The sequence below is a fragment of the Anser brachyrhynchus genome (genome assembly GCF_964034855.1).
Source record: "Anser brachyrhynchus genome assembly, chromosome: 2".
Taxonomy (NCBI): Eukaryota; Metazoa; Chordata; class Aves; order Anseriformes; family Anatidae; genus Anser; species Anser brachyrhynchus.
In genome coordinates this window covers 41,586,647-41,612,126 of record NC_137695.1, presented here as the reverse complement: position 1 = coordinate 41,612,126, position 25,480 = coordinate 41,586,647, and the positions used below count along the sequence as shown (strand labels likewise).

At 42.5% G+C, this 25,480-nt stretch overlaps 1 protein-coding gene and 1 long non-coding RNA gene across 9 annotated transcripts in view; both read right to left on the bottom strand.

Annotated features, from left to right (window-relative positions):
• RARB (retinoic acid receptor beta) overlaps positions 1-25,480 on the bottom strand; it is a 331,576-nt gene that overhangs the window by 20,460 nt on the left and 285,636 nt on the right. The window lies entirely within an intron of this gene.
• Positions 450-25,479, bottom strand: LOC308189291. The gene is made up of 2 exons (XR_013946256.1): positions 25,252-25,479; positions 450-24,894 (listed from the first exon to the last, which is right to left on the bottom strand). It is a non-coding gene; the product is annotated as an uncharacterized lncRNA (long non-coding RNA).

Here is a 25,480-nt window from a genome sequence, read left to right as displayed (position 1 = left end):
TAGAAGAAGAACAAGCACAGATCACATGTGGTTACTCACATCACCCCATGTTATGCTTGTTGATCTACTTCAAAACACTGCAACTTTTTTTTAACATGAATTATACAAGTGGAGATAAAAATGTTCTAGGCACAGAGAATACTTACACAAGCTTAATTACTTATCTGTATAAACTGAATTTAATGGGATAGTGCTGAAAGCAAACTTCCACAGGACGATCTTATTGACAGTCCTGTACTGTCTACCCTCCAAGAAAGTCTACCACAATTTCACATGCACTTTAAGTCTCTCATTAACTTTGTGAGGTGGGATTTTTTCATTGTATCACTACAACTGTGCATGGTGAATGGAGAAATTCTCTGCAGCGACGTCGTTGGTATTTTATTGGATGTGAACCACGCTAAAGAAAGTAACGGTCTCTCTTTTTAGATTTCACAATATGGAATGTAACAAACCCTGTACTTAATACAAACTCCACCCAGCAAAAATTATTTGAGGGGAAAGTTAAATTTGAAAACAGTCAGTGAAAGAAGATGAAACATTAAACTCAAGATCTGAAGATCAAAGGAGAAGCACAAGCACTTGAAAGAGCAAAAAATTGCAGTGAAGCTATCTAAAGTTGCTTGCCATCTGCTCCTGCACTCAGATCAGCCTTCTACCTTTGCCGAGTTGTGGGGGATTATTAGACATACGCACTGTGCTGCACTCATTCTATAATTGATTTCCCTCATATTTGTGTTCTGTAATAAAATATGACAGCTGCGCCATCACCATGCTACTCTCTGTTCTTTTAATGAAAATAGCTTCATTTTACAAGAGGTGCTCAGGAGATAAGTCTGTGTCCGCAGTAGTGCCAGTATTTGTGTATTTTACCAAGAGGCTTGTTGTTAGCTAGAGCTAACATTTTAAGCGTAACCAGATGCACAAGGAACCCAGGCTTTACAACAAAGCCAAACCAAATCAATCCCTCTCCCCAGAGACTCAGTATCAATATTAAAGACCCCAAAGACTAGACGCTGCTGGACAAACAGAAAATAACACCAACATTCACCAGTGTTCAAAACCTCGTGATATTTAGAACAGTGCCCTGAATTCTGAGAGGGTGACCGGTGCACCTGGCAGATGTGAGGATGACCAGCCTACATCTTCTGGGGTTGCTTGCTCTGTGTCTGTGAACCACAACAAGGCAAAGATGCAGACAAACACTGCATGTTTCAGGCAAAAGAGGAGGTTTTGATTCTCTGGGTATCATTTCTGAGGGAAAATTAAGAATGATATGGGAAAATAGGTGGGAATGCAGCAAAATCAGGGACATCTACAGAAATAAGGTCAGGCACACAAGAGAAAACAACAGGTAGGACAGTGAATGTTGTTGCTGCTCTGTGAGTTGATCGGGCACATACTCCATGCAATGAACACCTCTGGTTTTCTGACTAAAGGTTTGACTTTGCAACTGAGAGAACTCTGACCCTACTCCAGCAAATATTTTAAGGACGCACTTGACTTTAATTGTGTGAAAAGATCCACAGTGAAGTCAGTTATGCACTCTGATGGATCAAGGCTGGGATGCTGAGCACCTTGACGGTTTAAAGCCTAACCTCGAACGCCATTGGTTCTCATATCTGGAGTAACAGAGACTCAGGGGATGGCAAAGAAAGTGGACAGGAAAGGCAAAGAGGTGCCTTCTTGTGAAGGCTCAGTGCTAGTAGGGTAGTCAGGTCTGGGGGAGTTGGATGGATCCCCCCACCTTTTTACAAATACTCCCCTAAAACCAATGCCCTGCCTTGTTCACTGGATCCCAGGGCAGAGCACAAATGAGTCTCAGGCATTGAAAAAACGTCCAGGGCCAACACGTACAGCTCAAGTGCTCCCAACTGCCGCTGCACTCCAGAAGTAAATCCTAATCACTGCTGTACTTGGGAGATAAAAGAGCTCCTTAGAAAATTATGTAAACTCCTACACAACCGCAAAAAGCAATAAGCCTTTGTAATAAAGCCCCATTTACTTATAGCTCTACGATTGACAAATTTGCTAAACAGGCAGCCTCAGCAACTACTTATCTCAATAGCTTTGAACTCCTTGTGGAAGACAAACACGTTATTTAGGCCAGCCTTCGGAGCAGCTGCCAAGAGCTCCCAGATACAAGGAGATAACTCACGCAGGAATCCGGACACTGCTCCCGTGCTGCCAATGCACAGCTCTTTTTTCCGTTACACCTGAGGTCCTTTCCCCTCCAGAGGCCATCAGAGAGACAGCTGCTGGTCAGCCCCCATCACCAAATGGGCCCAGCTCTGTCCTCTTTCTTTTCATGAGCAAACCACTGAAGGGTAGGAAGAGTGGAAGGGGAGAATTAACACGTCCTGAAAACTAAGAACAGGTTTTGTTCTTTTGTTACCTTTTTTCTATGATTCCGACAGTCTTTGTAGTAACAGCAAAACCCAAATAACATTTATCTTCTTGCTTTACATGTACTTTTTATATTTCCTACATTTTTCTAAGGCTGCATCAGACTTAGCTGTGTTTCTGCATTCTCTGTAAGATAACACAATAAAGTGCTCCAAAAAATAAAGAATTTCTATAATGTTGAACTATTACGCAGATTCAACTGCATGTATAATTCAACCCAATAAAAGAGAGGAAAAGATTAAGACAACACTATGCTTAAAAGAGTTAAATAAAAACACAAGCACACACATTTACACAGTAAATTTCAAAGCCATCAGTGCTCGGGGAACAGGAACTGTCACGCTGCATGTGGGAATAGTTCTGGATTACAGCTTATGCTTATATCACATAAATCACACCTTTTTGTATCTTGGTCTTTACATGCATATGATCACATCAATCCCAGATGCAATTCCACTGCCTTTTAATGATGATATGAAAGTGATGAATCTGTGTCACAGTTAATGCTGCTGTGGAAAACTCAGGTTATGAATTTCATTACTTGGGCACTAAATTCTGACTCAACGGTTGCATTATTTAAGAGCTCCCAACAGGGGACAGTGTGGACGCTCCCTCGCCCTGTGAGAAATACTGGAAGTTACAAAATTCAAACAAAAATAAGGCGTGCGCGCGGTGCAGAGAATGAAGAAAGGCGTATCTTTGTATGTGGGTACGCCACGAGCGCTGCCTGGACAGCTGAGCGCCGCACGCCCAGGCCTGAGCACGCCTGCTCCCATCCATCTCCCCGTGACAGCTTCCGTGTCACCCCGACGGACGCGCAGGCTGGGACTTGTGCTCCCACACCCAGACACCTCCGGGGAGCCGCGGCGGGCCTTTGTGTTGTCCTGACGTTAAGGAGCAGCCCCTGCCCTCCGACGTTCACCCACCGCCCGATGGAAGAAGGGGCTGAACATCACCACTTGTCCCTTCCCTGCCCCGGTCGGTCTGCTCCCTTTGACCCAAGTCTCCTGCTGCCTTCCTCAGCCTTGGACACATTTTCTCCCTTTGGCTTGAAGCTGTAGCACGGATGGATGCCTTTCGTCAAGGAAAGCGGGGCCTGCTGTAGCTGAAGCTAAGGATAGGAAGGCATGAACAGCTTCTCTCGGAGGCCCCCAGCCCTCTCATTTAGCAACCACACAGCAGTTCTTGTGCTTGAGCAGGATTACATCAAGCATGTCGTGACACTGCGAACTGTCCAGTCTTAAATGCAATCCCCTCAGGCCCACCAAATTCAGTCACTACTTGGCTTTGGAAGAGTCTGGGATCCAGCCCAAGAGATTTACACAGTTTCTAGATCATCAGGTAAAATCAAGGCACACTGACTTCTCATACTCCCATTTGTTAGCGGCGGCAGAAACGTGTGCCGTGGAAAAGAACCTCCAACTCATGACACCATTTTTCCAATTACTTGCATGACCTTTGCTGCCCCAGACGCCCAGAAGATAGTTTGACAGCACCTTTCATGTATTATAATGATTAATCAGCTATAAATTCATGACTCGAAATGCTATCATTGCTGTTTTGCCTCCCAGAGATCCCCATGACCTTTGAATAGCTTTGTGTACTAGTTAACTGTTTTTGTTCCTGTTTTGACAACTCCCAGTGTATCCAGTCAGTTTGCATTCCTGCAAAACCACACTTCTCTTGTCCTTAAGTATTTCGAAGCTATTTGTTAAGCTAACAGCTCTCAGAAGCACCTCGGAGCACTCCTTGCACAAGGAAGCCCAGGGAGGAGGGCAGCGCACGGCAGGCAGGGCTCTCCGGCCCCTCGGAGCGATCCTTTGCTGAAGGCCAGCAGCATTCCCAGCTAGAAGAGCAGGACCAATGGTGCCATGCCTGCGTGGCCAGGCTGACGCTCAGCTTTGCACCCAAGGCTTCCAGGAAAGCAAATTGCTTGCAGGGGTGCAAACCTGTGTCCCTTTACACCCCGACACTCGAATTCCAGATGTAGCTGCTTAAAATCTCTAAGTCTAGCGAGTTAGCAGCTGTGGACAATTTCAGTCAAATATGCGAAGCACTTAACTAGTGCCTCTGCCAAGTCTGATCCATCAGGATAAATGCCTGACTTCCCCCCAGACACCGTGCACCTCCTTTCTCCCCATCAGCTTTCACTAAACTGTGCTCACCACAACTCACAGCAGTGCGCAGGAATGGCTTTCACAACAGTCCCCTTGGAAAACCCTGAATCACGTCAGACCTAGCACCCCAAAAGAGGACAAAGAGCCAGTGTCTCCGACCCCCCAGAGGAAGGCAGCGCCTTGCTACGCATCACTGAAGGCCCCCACACACCGGGGCTGATGGCAGCAGGCATGGAAACGGGGGACCTCACCAACAGTTTGTGCTCCAGGAGGTTATTTTTCTCCTTTTGTAGGGGATATAATAGCCTTCTGCTGCCACGGGGTGAGCAGCACAGGATGAGAGTTAATCACCACCCTACCCTATCTTTTGCATAAGCTCCAAGCCAACTCCACCGTAAGTAAAGAAACAACACAAAATCATCTTGAAAACAATGCAACCACGCTTGACAAACCAAGATGCCATCAATTCAGAAGGGTAAGAACCCTGTTCCTGTTTTCCTAGCAATACAACTGCAAGCCAAACACAGCATTACAAGATGCAGAACACCAGGTAGTTATAAATGGATTGGCTTTCCTGGGTCGTGATTTCCAGATGAAATAATGTTTTCTTTCAGGCAAAACCACTCGGTCTTTAAAAACAACAGGAAACTATCTTAAAACAAATTCTCATGCCAAAATTGAGCTTTGACATATGGAGAACGATCGGAGGCAATGCACATTTCTCATTAAAAACTCTTGCTTCTAATGGACAAAGCCAGTAACGAGTATGCAGCCTTGCACGGGGCCTCAAGTACAAAACCAAACTCCACTGAAAATTGCATATTGTGTAGCTAATTAGAGAAGCCAACAAGGTCGGCTGTCTGGCGCAGTCGCCACAAGAAAACATCTCGAGTTAGAGATAGTATCTCTCCGCAGACATGTCTCAAAATTAAGAGGGAGCGCAGAGAAACAATCATGAAGGAAACTTCATGAGAACCTGGCACGCTCTCATTTTTCCCCAGGTGCAGAGCGAGGACATATATTAAAGCATGCAAACCTGCCCCGGGTTTCCTGTTGAGAAATACTGCTCAGCTATGGCAAGTGTGCCCTGACCAGCGCTCCAGGAACCTCTGGCATTATGCCCCGGGTTCGGCTCAGCAGCAGGGGAAAGCACCGCAAACCCGAAGGACATCATCATCCTGCACGTTGCCTCTGCATACACTGGCTCTTCCAGTCATGGCTGGTGGTTTTTTTTTTTTTAGAGGAAGGTGAATCTGAACTCTGCCTCGCAGCTCTGTATTATTCATTACATAATTGCTATGTTTTATTAGAAATATGATCTATTATAACCTTGAATACAGTAACTTAAATGACATTGAAAATTAGATTATTCTGATTATTAGAGAAGTGAGAAAGGTACTAAACATTTGTAAGACTGATAATCAATCAGTGTATCCATCTGAGTGCAATAAAAATCAATCAGGAGCTAGTGCGTTTAAATCTAATTTTTTAAGCATGACATTTTCTTCTGAGTTTCTTTTTTAAATGTCACCCTCTTCTACAACAGTGATTGATTCTATCCCCAGGGACAGTTAACTCCGACTGTTTTATTCATAGCACAGAGATCTTGTATCCACATTATTTTCTAAATATCAAATTAATCACAACAATAATATTTTCATCAAAACGTGAAATTCAGAAGCACACATTCATGTATTCAAAGCAGTATGAAACACAACGGTACATTTAAATTGGTTCAAATAACAGGATGCTTTTAACTAGCAAACAATGTATTTTAACACAGAAAATGGTGGAATTTTGTGTCCCTTAAGTTCTCTTTCTTCCCCCCAAGAAAGGGAAGGCCAAGGATTTGCTTGTTTAAAACATAATTCATGTAGAAATGTTTCAGCAGTGAACAATGAACCACTAGCTATAGGGAGTCCATGAGTAATTACCTATGCCTCCAAAATAACCTTATTAGGCTATTGTAAGTATAGGGGAGACCTTTGATACCTATAGCCTAAGGCGCTCTATTTTTCCATTCATGCACAGGGGATTTATATGGTTATATCCTATTATAACCGACGAAAGCAACACATCTCCCATTTATGTATGAGGATAACTGCAGGGTTAATATATCAAGAACTGAGTTAAAAGAACAGGTTTCATTATATGAATGAATGATACAAATGGATGCTCTACAGCTTTATTCAACTGGCCTGAAACTTGATCTGTGGTTTCAAGGATTCCATCAGCCTGAAAATTTTATTTTTGACATGAAATTTGGCACCTGCTCGTGTCACATCCCTGAAATACTACTAGATGGAATGAGCAAAAAAGGAGTTTCTAGTCCCTTGAAGAAAAACAACACTGATCGAACTCAGACGTAGGATCAAAATAACCAAGCCAGTGCAGAACAATAAGCTAAATACCCATTGGAAACAGCTGAAAGGTATGGCTTCTGTATTCTTTTTCTTATTAATTTATTATCATTCTCAGGATAAATAAGGAAATGGCACAGAATCATATTTTGCTCGCTTGCTTCTTAAACAACCTCTTTTTTTAATTATTATTATTGTTATTCTATTTTTATTATTATTTTTTTTTCTTTTAAGAGATATGGAAACATAAACATCTGCCATGCTTTGGATATCTAAAACTGCCAATCCAAGACCTGAAATGGAAAGAAAACAACAACAAAGTGGTTCTAAATGCTGTTTTGGAAGTGAATGTGGGAAAAACTTAGAGAAAGCTCCTTAAAGTGTTTCAGCTACAAAAAAATTGGCTGGTTCCAGTTCTGCAGAACGTGCCCCACACAATGAGAATTGTTCAACGTACAAAAATCAGGACTCCAGAAATACAAATGGAAACAAACCCCACAAAACAGGTCCTAAACACAAATGATAAATTTCAAAGCTGAAAAGTTTAAAAGACAGAAAGCAAGCAAATGAGTGAAACAAACCCAGCAGAAACAGCATGCAGGTGTGGCAGGCAGATGAGGCAGTAAGTGGAGCAGCTTAGTCAGAGCCAGGATACACAGGGCATGGAACGTGTGCCATGGGCTGAACCGAAAGCAGACTCCTCCATCTCCCTTACCGTCTCTCCCTGCATGTTGCAATCAAACTAGACGGAGAGGCATGATTATACATTAATGATAAACTGTTTAAATAGCATTTGGCCTGAGATTTCCATTCTCTGAGTGCTTTAATATCCCCAACTAATTACCACCGTGAAATAGGATAATCCAGAAACTCTTAGAAACTGAAGCTTAACGAGCTTCCAAAGGCTACCGTTAACAATTTCAAGTAGAATAAATCACAAACATTTCCTGTGAAGGCCCACCAACATATCTGCAATGGAAATAACCAACCCATAAGCTGTTGACTAAGACACAACTCAGGCACTCATGTTTCTGTCTGTATTTCACATAAGCATCACCTCAAGTTACTTATTGCCAGAAATTGCCATGAGATGGAACTTCTCCATAGGCAAGTCCCAGTGTCCCCATTCACCTAGTGCTGTCGTTGAAATAATCTACAAAAGTAGATTAACCCCTCCCTGTTCATGCCCTGCCCCATCTCCCTCTCAATATCCTGCATGGAATCAGTTAATTCCTTATTTTGATGTAAAAAAAAAACCAAAACATTTTTTATTAAGATCGACCATGGCACCTGCAACTGGCTTTGCAGAGTAATAGCATCACCTGGTGGATATTGGCAGCCATCCCTTTCCCTGGTCAGTGATGAACTCCGAAGGAGCTTTGGGAATCAATCACTCCATCCCGGGAGGTTTCCCAGACTTGCAGGGCTGCGACTAACTTGCTGCACAGTGCTGACCTGGGGGAGAATCCCCCTGAAACTAAAATCCCCCGGGAACTGAAGTATCGTTGTGGTTGCCATCTACTTTTTCATCTGCCAAAATCCCAGTGGATTTACTAGTAACTTCTTCAGCTGTCTAGATAAAATTCTGCATACAGCTGGTTAAACTGAAATAGTCTGGGGAACTGGACAGCTTTTATGGAACAGCAGTGTCTAAACACATTAGCTAAAAATATACACAACCACAAACACGACGTGATTATTCTTTCTCTTCCTTACAGCTGAAGTGACTAAATGCATACACAGCAGCTGAAAAACACTTCTAAATAGTCAGCCTGACATTAAATTTCTATTAATCTACACTACAAAAAATAGCACAGTTGTTTTTCACAGGCTGGGTAAAGAAAAACTCCTAAATTTCAAACTCTGAACTTTCAGTCAGAAGTCACTAAGAGGCCATTAAATCTGTCTCATCTGATTTCAGCTCTTCAAGTGCCCTTTTGAGCTACCTTCTCAAAGCAACTGCCCTTTTGAGCTACAATCTTGAAGTCTGGTACACTAACTCTTTATGGATAACCGATTACAGGTAAAAATATCCTGAACCTGACCTTTCTCTCCAGGGTCACCAAAAGGTAAACCAGTCTACTCATCTACAAATATTACATTAATTTCTCTTATGAGACAGTCATGGTAGTAGGATGGCTCGCAACTAGGAGAACTTGGGGTTATCCAGTGTCATCAATTCAATTTGTTGGACATTATCCAGGATTGCTGATGGCAAGGAAAGTGCACTGCTGTAAACTAAAACCAGACACTGCACTCTGTTTCTGCCCGGTATCTGGCCTGACTGTAGTCCTTCGTACAATTCAAAATGCTACAGCTATTTTACCCCTCATCCTAATAGGCACAAACAAAAAGAACTTGATTTGCTTGTTGCTGAACTGGTAAGCTACCTATGACAAACTGCAACTTCTTTCCTGACAGCAACACGAACAAACTTTTTTTAACAAAACAACTTTCCAATAACAAGTGCGTTAATTCAGTATAATGAATGAGACTCAGCTACGGCACAAATCTGGGCTTTCTGATTATACATGACAAAACGGATTGTATGGACAGCAAATCAAAAGGCTTCAGTTCTGTTGGGGGAAAGAAAGGAGATGAGCCGGCACCCCTTCCCTTTGGTCACACATGGCCACTCAGCACCCAGGGCAACAGCTCCTGTGAAGGATGAGCAGGAACACCAAGATGGTGTGCCGTCTGCATTTTTCCCTTTCGTTAAGGCTGGTTTCATGCAGTGAATGCAATTTGGCTTTCCCCAAACAGGGTTCAGTCCTATGTTATTCACCAGCTTTAAAAATAACAGCCCCAACTTCCCACCACTACTGCTTAAGTTGTGCAGTGGTGCTACTCCACCGATCTCAGCAGAGTCCTATTAGTGTAAAACTACAGTAACGTAGTGGGAGATCAGATCTAATATCTCTATCTGCAGATGGGTAATACCGCATTCATAGCTAAGTTTCATTTCTTTGTTTTGCCCCCAAGGCTAAATTTCACATTTGTACCTCCTGGTGTCTTGTGCAATTGTGTAAAGGTGCATCTAGCAGGAGAGCTGCCAACTGACAACACATTTGAAGAGGCCTGTGTACACTGCGTATTTCATCAAGCACAAAGAATACATCGCCTCGTGCAACCGTAAATTGAGCTCATGAAGGTGGAGGAACAGTTGTTCCAGATGTGTTTTGAGAAAGGGAGCTGTAGTCTTGAACCACAGTGCTAGCCTGCATTACAGCCTAGGCAGCTTGCTGCCCTGGCCTCCCACTAAGCCAAGAATAATAAAATCAAGCAAACAGCTCAGCTACTATTTACCTATTCCTCTGAAGGTAATGTGGAAAACACGCCACTATGAACACACAGAATTTTTTTCCTAAGGATAAAAGCTTGTTGATACGTCTGGGAAAAAAAAAAAAAAGAGATCGGGAGGTTATTTCCAGTTCTCAATGCTTTCGGGAAGACAGCGTGGCTCTGCAGCAGGGGGAAGGCAGCGCTCAACCCCCCTGCCAGGGCTGCTGCTAGATGACCTGCTCTTCCAGGAGAGACAGCCTGGCAGCATGAGATGGGAAGGAAAGCACTGTATTTCTTAGCTAGGTGGACCCAAAAGCACTGAAAGAGCAGATAAAAAATACAGCGCTGAAGCCTCGCATCTATGTGTGGTCCCACACAGCTGCTGGGCACGTGGCAGCATCTGCCCCTGGACTTGCTCTGCAACTGGGTCCTATTTTTCATTAATAATGCTTGCCATTAAATTGGTTTTGCCGTAATATGGAAAGAATGGTTTAATCAAATGGTAAAATAATATGCTCAAACAATGCATTTTGTTTACTTCTGCTCCCTTTCCAAAAGCTGAGCAATTGGAATAAAAAAATCTGTAAATTTGTTGGTGGGGAGTTCTTACTTTTTTTTTAATTACGTTGTCCTTTTTTCACAAACCATAACCTAAGGAGAAACAAAAGACAGGTCAGGGGGCTGCTTTTTACTCCCAGCCACAGGACTGTCAGCTCTGTAGAAGGCTAAAACCGAGCCGCAACACGCTCCCTGGTCAATGGGAATAACACACGCCGGCCACGCTGGGCTGGGAGCACTTGGCTGGCCACGTCCCCAGCTTCCCGTAAATGCAGGGCTGAAGCTGGCGGCTGACACAGGTAAACAAATTCACTTTCAACCTTGGCATCCTGCTGCCCACTCTGAGGCGCTGCACAGGCAAGCTGAGGCTCTTCAAATGCTTCTGCCTCTCGCTCACAGCTCATGCCTGGGGTCTCTGAGCTTGGGAGAGCACCAGGTTTACTGCGACTCTTCAAAGAAGAAAGTACATAGTAGACAAAGACTGCTGCTTGTGTGTTTAATAAATACTGTTCTGTCCATAATTCACACAGGCAGAAATGCTGCTTTTCATGTATGAATGCAGATCCTCCAGACATCTGCACTCGTGCTTTATGTAGTGGCAGGAGCATTGTGGCAGTATGGGGTCTAATTCCCTCAACACACCTGCAGAAACCTCAGCTGCTTCAACGCTCCTGTTAGGACATGAATCACTCCACAAGCCTGCACCTAATTATCAGACTGTCTATTTTGATATATTCTATCTTTTATGTACAATGCCAAAGAAGTCCTTTAAAATATGTTCCAGCTACTCTTCCATTAAAAAAAAAGGAAAAAATAATAAAAAAAAAGCGCTTTCTTATCTGTGTCTTAAGTTCTGAAATAATAGGAGCAAGTGGACCTGATTATTTAAAAAAGAAGGCATGGTAGCTACTACAGGACTGGCTTAAAGAACGTAATTCTGCCAGACAGGGTCAAGTAGCATCAAATCCTGATTTCTCCATAAGATTTTTTTAAATATCCCCAGTAATGCCAGCACATAACCTTTCCACATTAAGTGCTTTCACAGTACACCAGACCAGTCTGATCTAGCGAACATACAAGGAGCAAAGCAGACAGACACTTGTTTCCAGGAAACAGCAAGATACTAAAAAAAGAAGCCTTTTTATTGTTGATTTGAAATCAAAGTGATTACTGAGACCATTGCAACTTCCAGCACAAGCCTTACTGCACACAAGGGAGTTCGTTTTGAGAAGGCAAACAGGCGGCGGGTCACCACAGAGTTAACTCAATAAAATAATAATTTCTACTTGGATAAACTGACCTAGTTTTCCCAGACTTCTCTATGAAAACAAAGGATGCAACTTGGACACTAGATGACGTCTGAAATGGAAGCCAAGAGCTGGGTAAGGAGCCTGGACTCAACGCACAGCCGGCCCTTCATTAAACGAGGGTGGTGGGCCCCGGTTGACAGAAGCTTGCGTTACAGACAACTACTGCACAGCATAGGATTAATTGGCATTACTGGCAATTTCTACTCACACCTTAACTCACTGAGACAAGGACAAAACTTCCATGGCCTTCGACAGCGTGGGACTGGGCCCTGAACTTATCACACACAGGTTCAGCACCTTCTTCCAGCAAGGATGGCCTTCTAAGACGACGACTTTTTAGGAGAGGTCCTCAGGATATTGCTGCTGGGGAACACCCCTGACGGGCAGCACGAGCTGGAAGCCGGGATTTCCAAAAGCGGAGCTTTGTTCAGTTTGTGAAAGAGCCCAGGAACAGCTGCGGGACTGCCCCGAGCCGCAGGCCGCGCGGCAGACATGTCGCAGGCGAGCCCGGCTGGGCCCAGGACACGCAGCTTGGAGGACAGGAACCGACAGGGATCCGTGCCGGCCCCCTCGTAACTCATCCCCAGCTTTTGCAAACCTGAACAAACCGCAGTGCCGACAACTATGCTTTCTGGGATTCGAGAGAGTGTTATTTTTCAGTGAAATGCTGTTGTGCTGGAACGCCTCCAACCAGCTGAAGTTAAACAATTTGCCCTGAGTAAATCTTCAGTGGAGGGAAAACCTAAATGTATGAAGAGAAAGAGGCCTGCCTCCCCCTCTTTTCTAATCCATCGCACAGCATTAGATTAAATACTCATTATAAATATACATAATAAAGTGTTAAGACTGGGATATTTAGTGATTCCCCTTAATTGCCTTACTCTTCCTACATTTCCTGGTTTCTAGGGAATATTTTAAAATGTCCCTCATCCATTATCGCTCGGCTCATTAACCACGTGGTTATCTTCCCACCTCATCCCCCAAACTAAGAAAAAAGACCCCAAAACTCATAAGGCTTAATTCTGCATACCCTGTGGAAGGCAGTTAACGTATCTGTATGATTTTATACATGTTCACGCCTTGCCATGCATAAATTATGCTACAAAAAATGTTCCTAATAAACTAGTAAAATAACTAATAACTGACTTAGAAAGCAGCAGGAAATGTTGCCAAGAAAAGGTTTTGACTGTCTCTTTAGTACAAGGAGGACTTAAGCCCTCAGCTGAACTAAAGGAGTAAAATATTTCTGCTTATTCTCTTCTCTCTGTGCAATTTTCACTTTATGGGAGTGGGTTGAGCATAATGGAGTTGCCTTACTTTATTAACAACTATCTTCCCGCCTTTATTTGTTCTCTCTCTCTTTTTATTATTTGCACTCCTTTTCCATTTAAAATTATACTCTGGATGTTCTGATTTAGTAGCAGCGTTCACCCAAAGAGGCATCCAAAGAGAAAAAATAAGTACTCATACATTGAGCTTCTCCTTCAAGCTACAGGCAAACTGAGTGCCCTCCTTGTAGAAGAAAACTGTCAAAAGGCTCTAACAAATTAACAGTTTTCCATGTCACTTGTTACAGGGATCTGGACTGCACGAATTTGGTCCCTGAGCTCTTGATGGCATAATCAGACAACGTGACAGTACAACATGGACTGCAAGACAATACGCATTGAGCTCTGGACTTCTGCACCCGAGTTTATGAGACATCTAATTTGAAACACGAGAGCCCAGGCTTACTCCCTGTGCAATGGAGACAGATCAGCATCGTCAGAGGACAATTTAAACTTCACTAAACTCTAATACTTCATCTTCCAGTATCAACAATTCTGTATCAAAAAAAAACCAACCTTCTAATAAAATCTCAGAAGTGACACTTCTTTCAGTAGCTCTTCTCCACTATCGCTCTCGTAGAAATAAAATAAACCATCTCACAGATGACCTCGAAGTAGTGTTATAGCAAGCAAAACAGGGTCAAGTTACTCCTTGCATGGAAAGAGCAGCTCACACGGCTACGGTACAGTTAGGGATGCTGCACATGCAAGGTGCATCAGCTTAGCATGGAGGATGCTCACAGATTTATCTTCCAGGGCCTCCTCTGTTGATGCATCTATGCTACAAAATGGGTAAAATCTGTGCAATGCCAGTTTCTGTCTTCTTGGTACGTACAGAAAACTCTCATGCATTAGCCAAAATAAACATACTATACTCAAAACAATGAAAAATAATTTTCAATCTTTACTGTGCCACTGGGACATCCTCTAAAAGTACACAGCATATGAAAACAAGTGAAAGTACTGTGCACTGTAAAAGCACAGGTAACTCATGGATTCTTATGAAACATTATGGTACTTCCATAAACCCCTGCAATTCTTGACAATTTCCATTTTTCCCACATCTCTTCCACTGTGTTACCATGTCAATACACACAAAATAGTGCACACTGTAATTGGCTAGCTGGAGTTAAAATGGAAACAAATAAACCAGAACTTTTTTCAGGACAGATGAGAAGTAGTAGAAGATTTGCAGCAGCACTCGGGTTTTGACCAACATTCGGAAACCTGCCAATGACTGACAGAGAAGGAGACGTAACAGGTGAAAACAGCATCTCCAGATCGGCCAGAGAGTTGAGGCATTATGGTCTCTCTCACTCTTTCAAATGCACTGTGATCTCTTCGCTAAAATTATCTGTGAAGTGAATGAAGCACTTCCCTTTGCCAGAGATAACAGAGGTGACATGGCACCTTGAGCCATTTGATGAATTACACATGTGCCCATTGCTAAAGAAGAGATGGAGTCACACCTGCAACATCTTTAAAAAGCTTTCCCTCATCTTCCAGTATCGCTCAATTTCTATTTGTAATGTTTTAATTTGTTCTCACTTCTAAATTTTCTCATTTGATTTAATGCTTTCTTTTCAGACTCTCAAGTTTTATGGGAAGAGTTTCCCAGATTTAAATTCACTGAGTTCTGACTCCAAGACTGAAGGTAGAATTATCAACCTACTTAACGTGGTAAAGAACAATCCCAAATGCAAAATGCGCGACACTATGCCAGCAATCCTTCTTCCCACAAGCTTAAAGACTAAAAATGTTTAAAAGTATAATGCTCTGAAAACGATACAAATGTAATACGCTTTGTTAGTCTGTCATTTTAAATGGTTTGTAAAGTCTTCCCTCAAAGGATTTGACTTAAATCATTCATTAACTTGAGGCTGATGGCTTTGTCCTGGAAAGGAGGAAGAACATGAATTTCTCAAATGTAACCCAATTTCCTAACAGAAACAAAAACAACCTGATAAAATTCAGTTACCAAAAGCATGTATCGTACTCCAAGCAGAAGCGTAAATAAATTAATTACAAAGAGGGCTCAGTCAGCAAAATCCAATTTTATGAGGAGTGTAAATTAACATTTCACTTGCTTAAAAGTTTAAAAAAAGAAAGCAAGAAAGAAAAGTAGGTCAGCATGTTTCCCCAGCATGTCTTTCTGACTCCATTAAAACTGTCTGTCAGATGACTAACCAAGCCTGTAATCCAACTAAAAGCATGTTTGCTTTCTGTTGCACTTTTTGCCAGGGGAAAGGAAGAATTCCACTCAGCTTTAACCCTGAAATTCAGGTAAACATCTTGAAAAGTCAGATAATTTCCTCACATTTACCTACCAAATCCATTTGTATCGACAACAAGCAACTGGTTATGGATTCACGACGCTGAGAAACAATCCCACAGATGATTAAATGCTTATAGGCCTTAGGCAGTGCCCACAGGGATATAAGGTACAATTTTTTTAAGTCATTTTCAGAACTGCTTCTCTGTGTGATTGACAGACTTTTCATAAGACTTCAAAATTTAGAGTTTTCATAAGACTGAAAAAATTAGAGTTTTCACATAAGCGTGCCAACATGCAAAGAAGTACTGGAATAAGGTGAGACGGGACAAAACTGTTGCTGTTAACTTTCATGGGGCCAAAGGAATTTGAAAATCCCAGCACCTTATGATCTCTTTCCTTTTGCTATTAACAGCAGAATGACATTTAAGTTAGGATAGGAAGGGTGTTATTTCTCCTGCCGTCTAACTTTAAAAAATCCTGCACACTTTCCATGTGAGCACTAAAGAACTGGAGATTAACTGTTCCAATGTATTTTAAATTGAGCATGTGATACCGAGTCAAACCGAAAACAAATCACAGCTATTTTTAGAGCACGGTCCTAGGGCGGCTAGCATCCCTGCAGGAGGAACTGCAATGTGTCAGCTGGCTTATCACTGGTGTGGCAATGGAAAACTCCCTCTGCTGCAACAATTCATGCAGTGGGTGAAAGCAAGCCATCTGAGCCTGACAGTGTCAGCAGAGGGAAATCCACGGCCTCATCTACTTAAGTAAAGATTTTCCTAGAGAGTCTTTGAGAGCTTACTGGTTTCTGAGTGGCTTCTTTTTATCTTCCATGCCATCAGCACGGGAGTCAGTCTCCACTGAGAGGCCCGCATGGTCTTTGTTCCTTTGCCTTCTGCAGAGAAACCCCCCCTATGCAAGACCATCTCCACTGAAGGGATCACGAGGAAAACGGAGGAGTAAGTTTGCAAATACAAAACGTCAGGAAGATGTGAGCATTCTCACATGTTTCTTCTGCAAGGAAGGACCAAGCACGTGTCTCTTCTGATACTGAGTCCTCCGGGCACTTTCGGGTTGCTGCTGCTCAGACTTCTCAGAACTCTTGGGAACAATTTATTGCACTTCTCATGAACCTTGGCTACTGCAGATAACATTTTCAGGTTGGCCTGACAACCAAATAAGCCATGTTTAGCTTCAAGGTCCAGGACACTGGCAATTTGCTCGTTCCCAGACTGATATTTATCTCATCAACATTTCTTCATCCCTCAGATTCAACATCCCAAAATAAGAAATGCGTTCAAAGGGTGAAAAAACGCGCAGCAATAGGCAGCAGAGAGACCGCAAGGTGCCAGTAGAAAGCACAACCAAACGGCACAATGGCAATTAGGTGAAAGAGATGAATCAAAGACGCCCCATGCCCCTGAACAAGAAAATGATCCGAATGAGGAATAGGAAGCAGTGAACTGAGTGCATAAAGAAAGAATGGAGGCTCTGAAACAAAGCTTTTGAGGTCATGGGATTGGGGTCTCAGCAGTTATGTCTGCATGACCAAGCAAGCGTGGCCTCAGCCCTGTGCTTTGGAGCGCGTGGGCTGGGCAGGGACAAGCTACTCCACATTTCCCATCTGCTCTTACAACAACATTGCCTGGCACAAGGCAGAGAGGATAACCCAGGGCTTTCCTGCCATGAAAACAGTGGGGATACTGAACTCAAGCAGAGGTAGAGACAATGCATACAGTCAGCATCTTTGTATGTACAATCGGGAATAATGCTACAACAACCCCGCACATCCCGCAAAATTGAAGTGGGGGACAAGAAATAACAGAAAAAGGCCGCAGAAATAATCACATCCATGTGAAGTGAAAAAACGCAAAGGTGTGATATGAAAAAAGTCTGAAGTTATGCCTGTTTCAGTGCCGCTACCCGTCCCCACGAGTCAGACCTCTGGAGGAGGTGGCATGTGGCTAGACTGCCACAGAAACCTGACCTGCTAACACCAAGGGAGACATAAGCCAACCTACGGGTCTGATTAGATGTGCTTCCTTTAAAATAAGGAAGGGTTCGATCGTGTCAGGGGACTTTGATAAAGCCACTGAATAGTAACACGTACTTCACTTGAGTGTGCTGCAGATTTAAGTCCTGTCTGCTTTGTAGAAATTAGACTGTATGTGCTTTATACTTTTCACTGGCTCTAGTTATCTCTGAGTTTCACCTATTTTGAAAGAAAAGTTATGCATACTCTTTGTCATCCAGCTGAATTTCTTCCACAGGAGAAGATCAAGAGGCATTCAGAAAGTCCAGAAGTTCGTAACATCTAATTGACACCTTTTCTTTTCTTAAAAGCCATCTGTTTCAGAGCATTACTGGGTACTGCAGTGAAAATGATTAGCATAATAACTTCAGAAGTGCCACAACTTTAATAAAACACCTTGTTAAGCAAAACGTAAGAAGGGCGCACATTCGCAGTCATTGAGGATTAGAATTTATGGACGCGGACAAAGGCTGCAGAAAGCATCTGAGCCCCGGTAACTTCTGCGAGGATCCGTGTTGTCATAGAGACAGCAGAGAGCAATGAAAAGTTCACCACGGTAGCTATACCTTAGTGAATAAGTCTTAATGTAACTTCCAGCTGAGGACATGTAATCAATCTCCGTATGAGCTTATTGAAGGAATTCCCTTTATGCTTACTCAGTCCTCAAGAGCCCAAAATGAGGGAAAAGGTTTTAAAATATATATATTTTATTACTTCTAAAGACAAGCCAAGGCCCAGTGCTTCCACTGGATTAAAGGGAGGGAACAAAAAGATAACTGTTTCCTTTGAACGAGAAATGATGTGAAACATGAAAAACTTGACAAAGACATTCAATAATATTTTTTTTTAAAAAAGGATGTAAAGAGTAATTCTAGGGCAGCCAGGCAAGACCAGCCATGTGCAATGGTGTCTTCTCTTTCCCCCAGAGACCTCCCCACCGAGGTGGCCCCAGCATCTCACTGCCGCTCTTCTCCCCGCAGTCAGGTCTGACCGTCTCATCCCCTCTTACACTACCAAACGCAGGAGTTTCCCTGCTCTTCCTTCTCTCTCCATGCCTTTCTCCTGGCATCTCCCCCCCTGGCTGTGCTAGACCCCTGGTTTATTTTCCTGGGGGCAGAAGCACTTTCTCTCCCTCCCTGGGTCCCTACTTGTGCCTCCAGGCTCAGTTCCACCACCTGGGAGGTTTGGGCCGCTGGAGCAGACAAAAAAGAGCAGAGAAACAGTGCCGCGGTTGTTTGTTGGCTAGGGTCTTCAGTTCTTAGCTTACACAATTACGGGTTTTGTATGTGAGGAAGAAATTGCAGTGCTAGCGTGTCATGATATAAAGCTGCAGCGATTTGCGTAATGCCTGAAAGGCAATGAGCAGAAGAAAAAGAGAACCTCAGAACTCTATTCATACTTCTCCCTAACATTTTAAGATATAAAGATCAGACTAATTACCAAACAGTCTTGACTTGAGCAGGGTTCACTAATCATGCTCTGCTTGAGGAATTAGGAGAGAATTTACTTAGCCACATCATGAAAGGTGCCAATAAATTGTTCAGCTGGAGAGTTAACATAATAAAAAAAATCATTTTTTATGTTATTTTCTTTAGCAGTTTATTAATTGCTGCCTGAAATACTTTTCTGAAACACAACGAGCTGCAAATGAATTCATGGGCTATTAATCTGCCGTACATGGCACTGGAGGGAAAGCTCATTAGGTGAGTTGATGCAATTACTGCTATTACATAACCATCTTCACAGAACATAGAGTAAATTATGAATAATAACATTCAACCTAAGTTGCTCCTTCAAACATTAAAGCTGGCAAGTGAAAGCCATGCAAAATCAGGGGGAAAGGCTAAAATACCAAAGAGGCAGACCCCTCTGAAAAGAAGAAAAGCCAAGCAGATCTGCTTCTTTTAAGACACCAAATCAGTGCAAAAAACAAAAGATGTTTATTTAACTATGGGAAACAGCATGCAACAAGTAGATTACAATAGAATTTTAATCGTATATAAAACATTTTCAGCCACCCAGCATAACAAAGTGTGCATTATCTCTGGCAGAGGACAGACTGCAAGGACTGTCCTGGTTTTTGTAGCAGGGAGATCCTTTATGTTGCTTTGCTCTGATCTTATAAAATCCCCCCATCGATGGGACTGAGCATTTGGCATTAATTTTTAAATTTTCCAGTTTCTCAGACTGAAAAAATAAATACAAGCATTCCTATCTGATCAGAAACTGAAAAACAAACATGCAACCTTAATGAACAATATGAAAAAAATGGGATCTGTATGGCTTGTTCACTGTTTTCCCACTATCTAGACACTCAAGTTCTTAATTTCTTCGGCATTTTCACAGTTTACCTTTTTCGCCTTCAAAGCACTTACAATACAAGGTCTCCGAGCTCCTGTAAAAAGGGTCATCATTTTCACCTATCAAGATAGGAAAACTAGTCTAATCAGCCTGTAACATTTGCAGAGAGGAATTAGTCCCAGAACAGAATTCAGGGTTTTGTGATTTCTACTTTGATATTTCAGTCATGCCTCTTGAGAAACCAGTGAGCATCAGCAGGCAAGGTAACTACTCTGGAATGTCTGAAAAAGCCCCCAGCCACTGTGTGGTATTTAGATACCTAGTTAAAAATCTAGCCCATAGCAAAGCAGAAGCAATTCTTAAATCCAGTACACTTACTGCTGGGGAAAAAAAAAAGGAAAAAAAAAAGAATTAAAAACACTTCAGTTCTGAGTAAAAGCATTTAAGTGAAGATTACATGCATTTTAATTAATTCAAGTTAAAATTATGTTAGTGCATCTGCATGAGCTTCCGAAACGTAACTACACAGACTAGCCCTCTACTCAACAACTCACTGGAGATGGAATTGCAGTTCAATAAGGGGCCTGGAAGAAAATGAAACAGGCACATAAAGTAAAAAATACAAACACCACAGCTCTTTAAGTTGATGCTTCCTGGTTGTTGATTTAAACCAGAATTAAAATAAGCAAATCAATTCATTCTATTGTTCAGTAGCAGAATGTAATCGCCATGTTCTGAGAAACATGAACATTTAGATATTATAAGACTTTGAAGTCTGCGACAAAAAGCAACAGACATTTCTGAGCAAGTTTTTAAAAAAACAACAAATACAGAACACAAAATCTGGATTCTCTCCACTTCATGGTAATTCCCCTGCATTCCCTCCCTTCCTCCAGGGAGTTTAATTGTAAGCAGATTTACAAATCTGAACATTGCTTCAGTGCACTGAAGCAATCTGGAACAATAATTCTGTGCCTTTATAAACATAATTTAGCTCTATTAGAGCTCACTGTGGATGAGGTTTGTGCCAGCACAGAGGGCTTTTCTGCACCACACCACGGTACGCGGGCTGGGTGTTTGTCTGAGAGGGACCCAACAGATCGACAAGCACAGTGGCGGTCCTTTCAGGCTGCAAATTTTCTAGAAGAGGGAGGATGGAAGTGGAAGAGCTGCTAGGCTAAGCTGAGCAGTTGTGGCAGAAAGAAGCTCCATTTCCCTTCCTCCATACCCTGGAATAAATCCAGTTTAGGTTTTCTTTAAGGGTAGGTTTCACCTTACAAAGCATACATTCCAGCATCCTCCTTGAAAGAGCCCACTATCATTTCAGACTTTTGCCCAGTTTCCCACACGCTCCCTTAATTGTGCAAGGCAGCACCGTCCGTGTGACCCCGCGCTAGCTCCCAAGCACTGAGGTCCATGCATCCCGACAACAGACTGCTTCTTGCTGACACCTGGGGTCAGGCCAAGGATGCTTCAACAGCAGCTTAGAGATCACGTAATCAAAGGGCAAAGGTTAGTTTCCTAAGGCTCTCCATCACATAATGAGCCACTGTCAGCCTCAGTAGCCTTCTCACTTCAGTGACAGCAAACAAACAAATCCTGTGTGATTACAATTTGTCTCTACATGTCAATTAAAAAAAAATTAACAGACTGGAAGGGTAAAAAGGACAGAAATGTTTTGGAGTTGGTATCAGAGCCTCAGCTGCACCTACACTCTCCTGAACGAGCTTCTGGAGCCCCACAAATGAGCCCCACAAGTGAACTTAGAATAAACCCGAAAGCTGAAACATCACCAGTGGAGGGGTTGGCTGAGGGCTGTTCTATTTAGAGGTGCAGCTCCGGATGCAGGGGGCACTAGCTCAGGAGTTTCTGAAGCAGGGGATCTGACAAAAGACAGCAAGGCTTTATTTCAAGCCGTGTTTCGCGCTGTTGTAGGATGATGATAAGACAGTCATCACTGAATCGCTTCCCCTCACACCCTTTGCCTTGTCTATTTGGAGCACAAACTTTGCAACAGCAACTACACAATGAAAGACAGTCCCTGCACTAGTGGGATCCAGTTTCAGCTGGGTCCTGCAGATATTATCATAATACAAATAGCTCCACTGCTGCCCTGGAGGCGGACTTGTTATTGACCTCTCTTGATCAGATCTGGGGACTAAAATGGGGTCGAAGATAACTTTTTTTCCCTATACGAACAAAACAACCTATAAAGAGATGCAAATTTGGTGCATTCCTTTGTCGTCTCACTTCATTCTCTAAAACAAGATAAAAGCATACAAGAAATGCTCAGTGTCTGTTCTCTTCCAACATGTTGTATCTCCATCTTTAAGTTCTTGCTTATTACACTGGCTAGGCAGCCAGTTCTATCTCTGATGTTTGTGTGTAATGCTCATTAAACTCAAAACGAGTTGCATATGTAAGTACTTTTGCATGCCCTTTAAACGCAGAACAAATGAAAACACGGCCATAACATTTAAGCACAGATTACTCTGAATACTGAAATTTTGCATTTACTCCTCCTCAGCTCCTGGGAACAGATGCTGTGGTTCCTATTTGTGGCTGCCCACTGTGATTACTTTCCCCATTTGGGACTGGTTTGAACATTGCAGGCTTGTTTCCCTATGAGACTTCTCTGATTCTTTTCTCTGTCCTTTGTTCGAGGCTTTCATATTACAAGGTAACAGAACTGTAAGAAGACAGAAAAGCAAAATGCCAGGAAGTTACTTGGGGAAAAGAAAAGCCTCCATCTCCTTAAAAAAAAATAATAAAAAAAAACACTGACAAATGTTCCTTTGTTTACATAAACTTATCAAGAAATAGAGTTGAAACCTGCAGACATATATGAAAGAAGGTCAGATAAGAAAATAGTTTATCAAATCTCTTAAGAGTTGAAAAGCTACTGTTTATGAAGGGATAACACAGAATCACTTCAGACTTTTAAACCAAGAAAGCAAGACACACGGCAAACTGATGACATTTAAAGTAACTTCTCTATTCATCTGCATACACTTCCTACAGAAACATCCCTCACTTCTCCCTAGTATCCTCAGCGGTCCCCCTCCAAGCTGGTATCCCCTCTTTCGGTGCCTGTCGTGGTTTGAGATAAAGGCAACTGCCAAAGGGCAATTTCACTCTGTTCACCCTAAGAAACAGGCAGACCAAAACGTTAATTCTTGCTTGTAAAGCTCCAGCTATCCTATGAGAGAAAACCAACTATCACCTTAAAGGCAGTAAGTCTTTATCCTAAGTAACTTTGGTTAACATGTTAGGAATATTGCTGATATTTCCAAAGCCTACTCTGATGTGACGTTACAGCACTTAATAAGATTACTATTTCACGTCAGCAATAAATTCCTTAGGAATTCAAGGCCAGCAAACCCTGAGGCGAGGAAAGTGTTTTTTCTTCTCTCTCAAACTGCATCATGCTGGTTTTATCCACAAAAAAAGCTTCATATGCACAGATAAATATGCAGTCACATACCTAGGAATAATACCCTCCTCACTTCATCTTGCATCTTCATCTGTATTCAGCCTACCTCCTCCTTTACTCTTGTCATGGTCTCCATTCTAGTAAATTATACATCGTGTTTGTTATTATTGACCACTCTTTTTGCTAAAAAAGTAAAGATTCCTGGGCAGAGCTATTGCCATTGCCACAGTCTGCCTTCTAGGAATATCCAGACATTTCATTTACTATAAACGATAGCCTTAAGATTACTACTATGACAATGTACAGTATTGTCATACTGTGTTTCTCACCCTAAAACATCTAACAGGCAGTTAGGAGCTGTGGTCACTGGAGCCCGTAGCGGGTTACATAGACCTGTCAACACAAGACATCCTTTGTATGATGTTCTCCCTCCCGGACCTTTAGTCGAATGAAGTTGCACTTCATGCACACAAGAAAACTAGAAGCCCTAACAACAAAGGCAGTAAAGTCATGGAAATCCTAAGACCTCCTAGCTCCTCCAGTTCTTGAGACTTGATGTGGGGCCGTTTTCAGCAACTGTAATTTCAGATTTCCATGAGGAGAAGTTAGAAAAACTGCAGAGTGATTGTAAAGATGTATCTGGTTTGTTCTCTGGCTCCTCAGCACTCTTCCTCTGAGAGGAGATGGTAGGAGAGAGAAAAAGGATGCAACCAGGACAGATCAGCTTGGCTTTGGGACCTATTCTGCTTCTGTCCAAGGACGCAAAAGTGAACTACTGGGAAGCGTAATGCAATTTATGAAGGAAAAATGGTGAAGATGAGAGTGGATTTAAGTCACAATTCAGTCATAAACATCTCATTAGCGTTAATTTTTTTCTCTAGTCTGTATGTCTCTCTAAGGAACTCCCGTGGGTGAAATAGAGTAAGGAAGTGGTATTGGGCAATTTTCTTCCTCTCTTATGCTCAAACTGCAAATTTCTGTAGTGTTTATTGTTGGAACTAACCTACTGAAATCAGGAACATCACTGATAGAAGTAAAAACCCTCAGCAACCAAATAAATCATTACACCAAAGATTTTTTTTTCTTACTGCCATCACTCCATTTAAAAATGAGAATCTTTCGAAAGCATTACACCCCTTAGAGACTTGAGAATGGCTTTTTTGGGGGTAGATTTCCATGCTTGACAGGGATATCAATAAACTGGAAAATGAGAAAAATCACATGCTTCTATCTGTATGTTTTAAAATGCTAATTTAAGGGGCAAAACCTAGATTTCTAGAAAAGAAGGCAGGGAAAGTTGTTTTTTCGTGTGTGTGCACTTGGCAGTACTTGCACGTAGTCAGGTTTACTGGCTTTGTGGGTTTAGAAGGGGATTAACCAGCTTGTTTCACCTTTCAGAGGAGCTCCAACAAGTAAAAACAGAAGACTCAAGGCCACTGTAACATTAACTCTGTAAAATGTCACAAACTCATGCTAACACCAGACGAAGGACCTCTTGCAAAAGCACCCACACTGGCACAAGCAGAAGGTGCAAGGCTGAAGAAGGCTGTTACGTGCTGCAAGAGGGCCATCAGGAGGCCCTTGGCAAATGACACCCTGGGCTGACAGGAGCAAAACTTGCCAAGCAGCAAAGCCACAAGCTGCTCTGCATGGCTGTGGGAGGACTGAAACAGATCTTAAGAAGCCAGTGCCATCTCGCTTATGCCCCTAGCCCCCCGAAGCTATTTCTAGAACACAGGGGAGATAATACAACCTTAAAGCAAGCATCTGTGATTTTGTTCCTTTAGAAAACCTGGTGAAATGACCCACGTAGAAGTTGTCGCATCCACACAGGTTGGCCACGTTGCACAGACAGCACATTGAACTATTTGGTCTTAAGTGACAGCATCTATGCCGCACAGTTAAGGACTCAGAAGTCAATAAAGTACATCTGAAGTTGTGTGCAAAGTTCAAACTCCTTTCTGTGCACATGAACACAGACACTGGCTTCAATTGCATAACTGTGTAATATTTTTCTTCCTTTGGGACTGTCATATATACTTAGGATATGACAAACAATAAATTGCTTCCGAAGACAA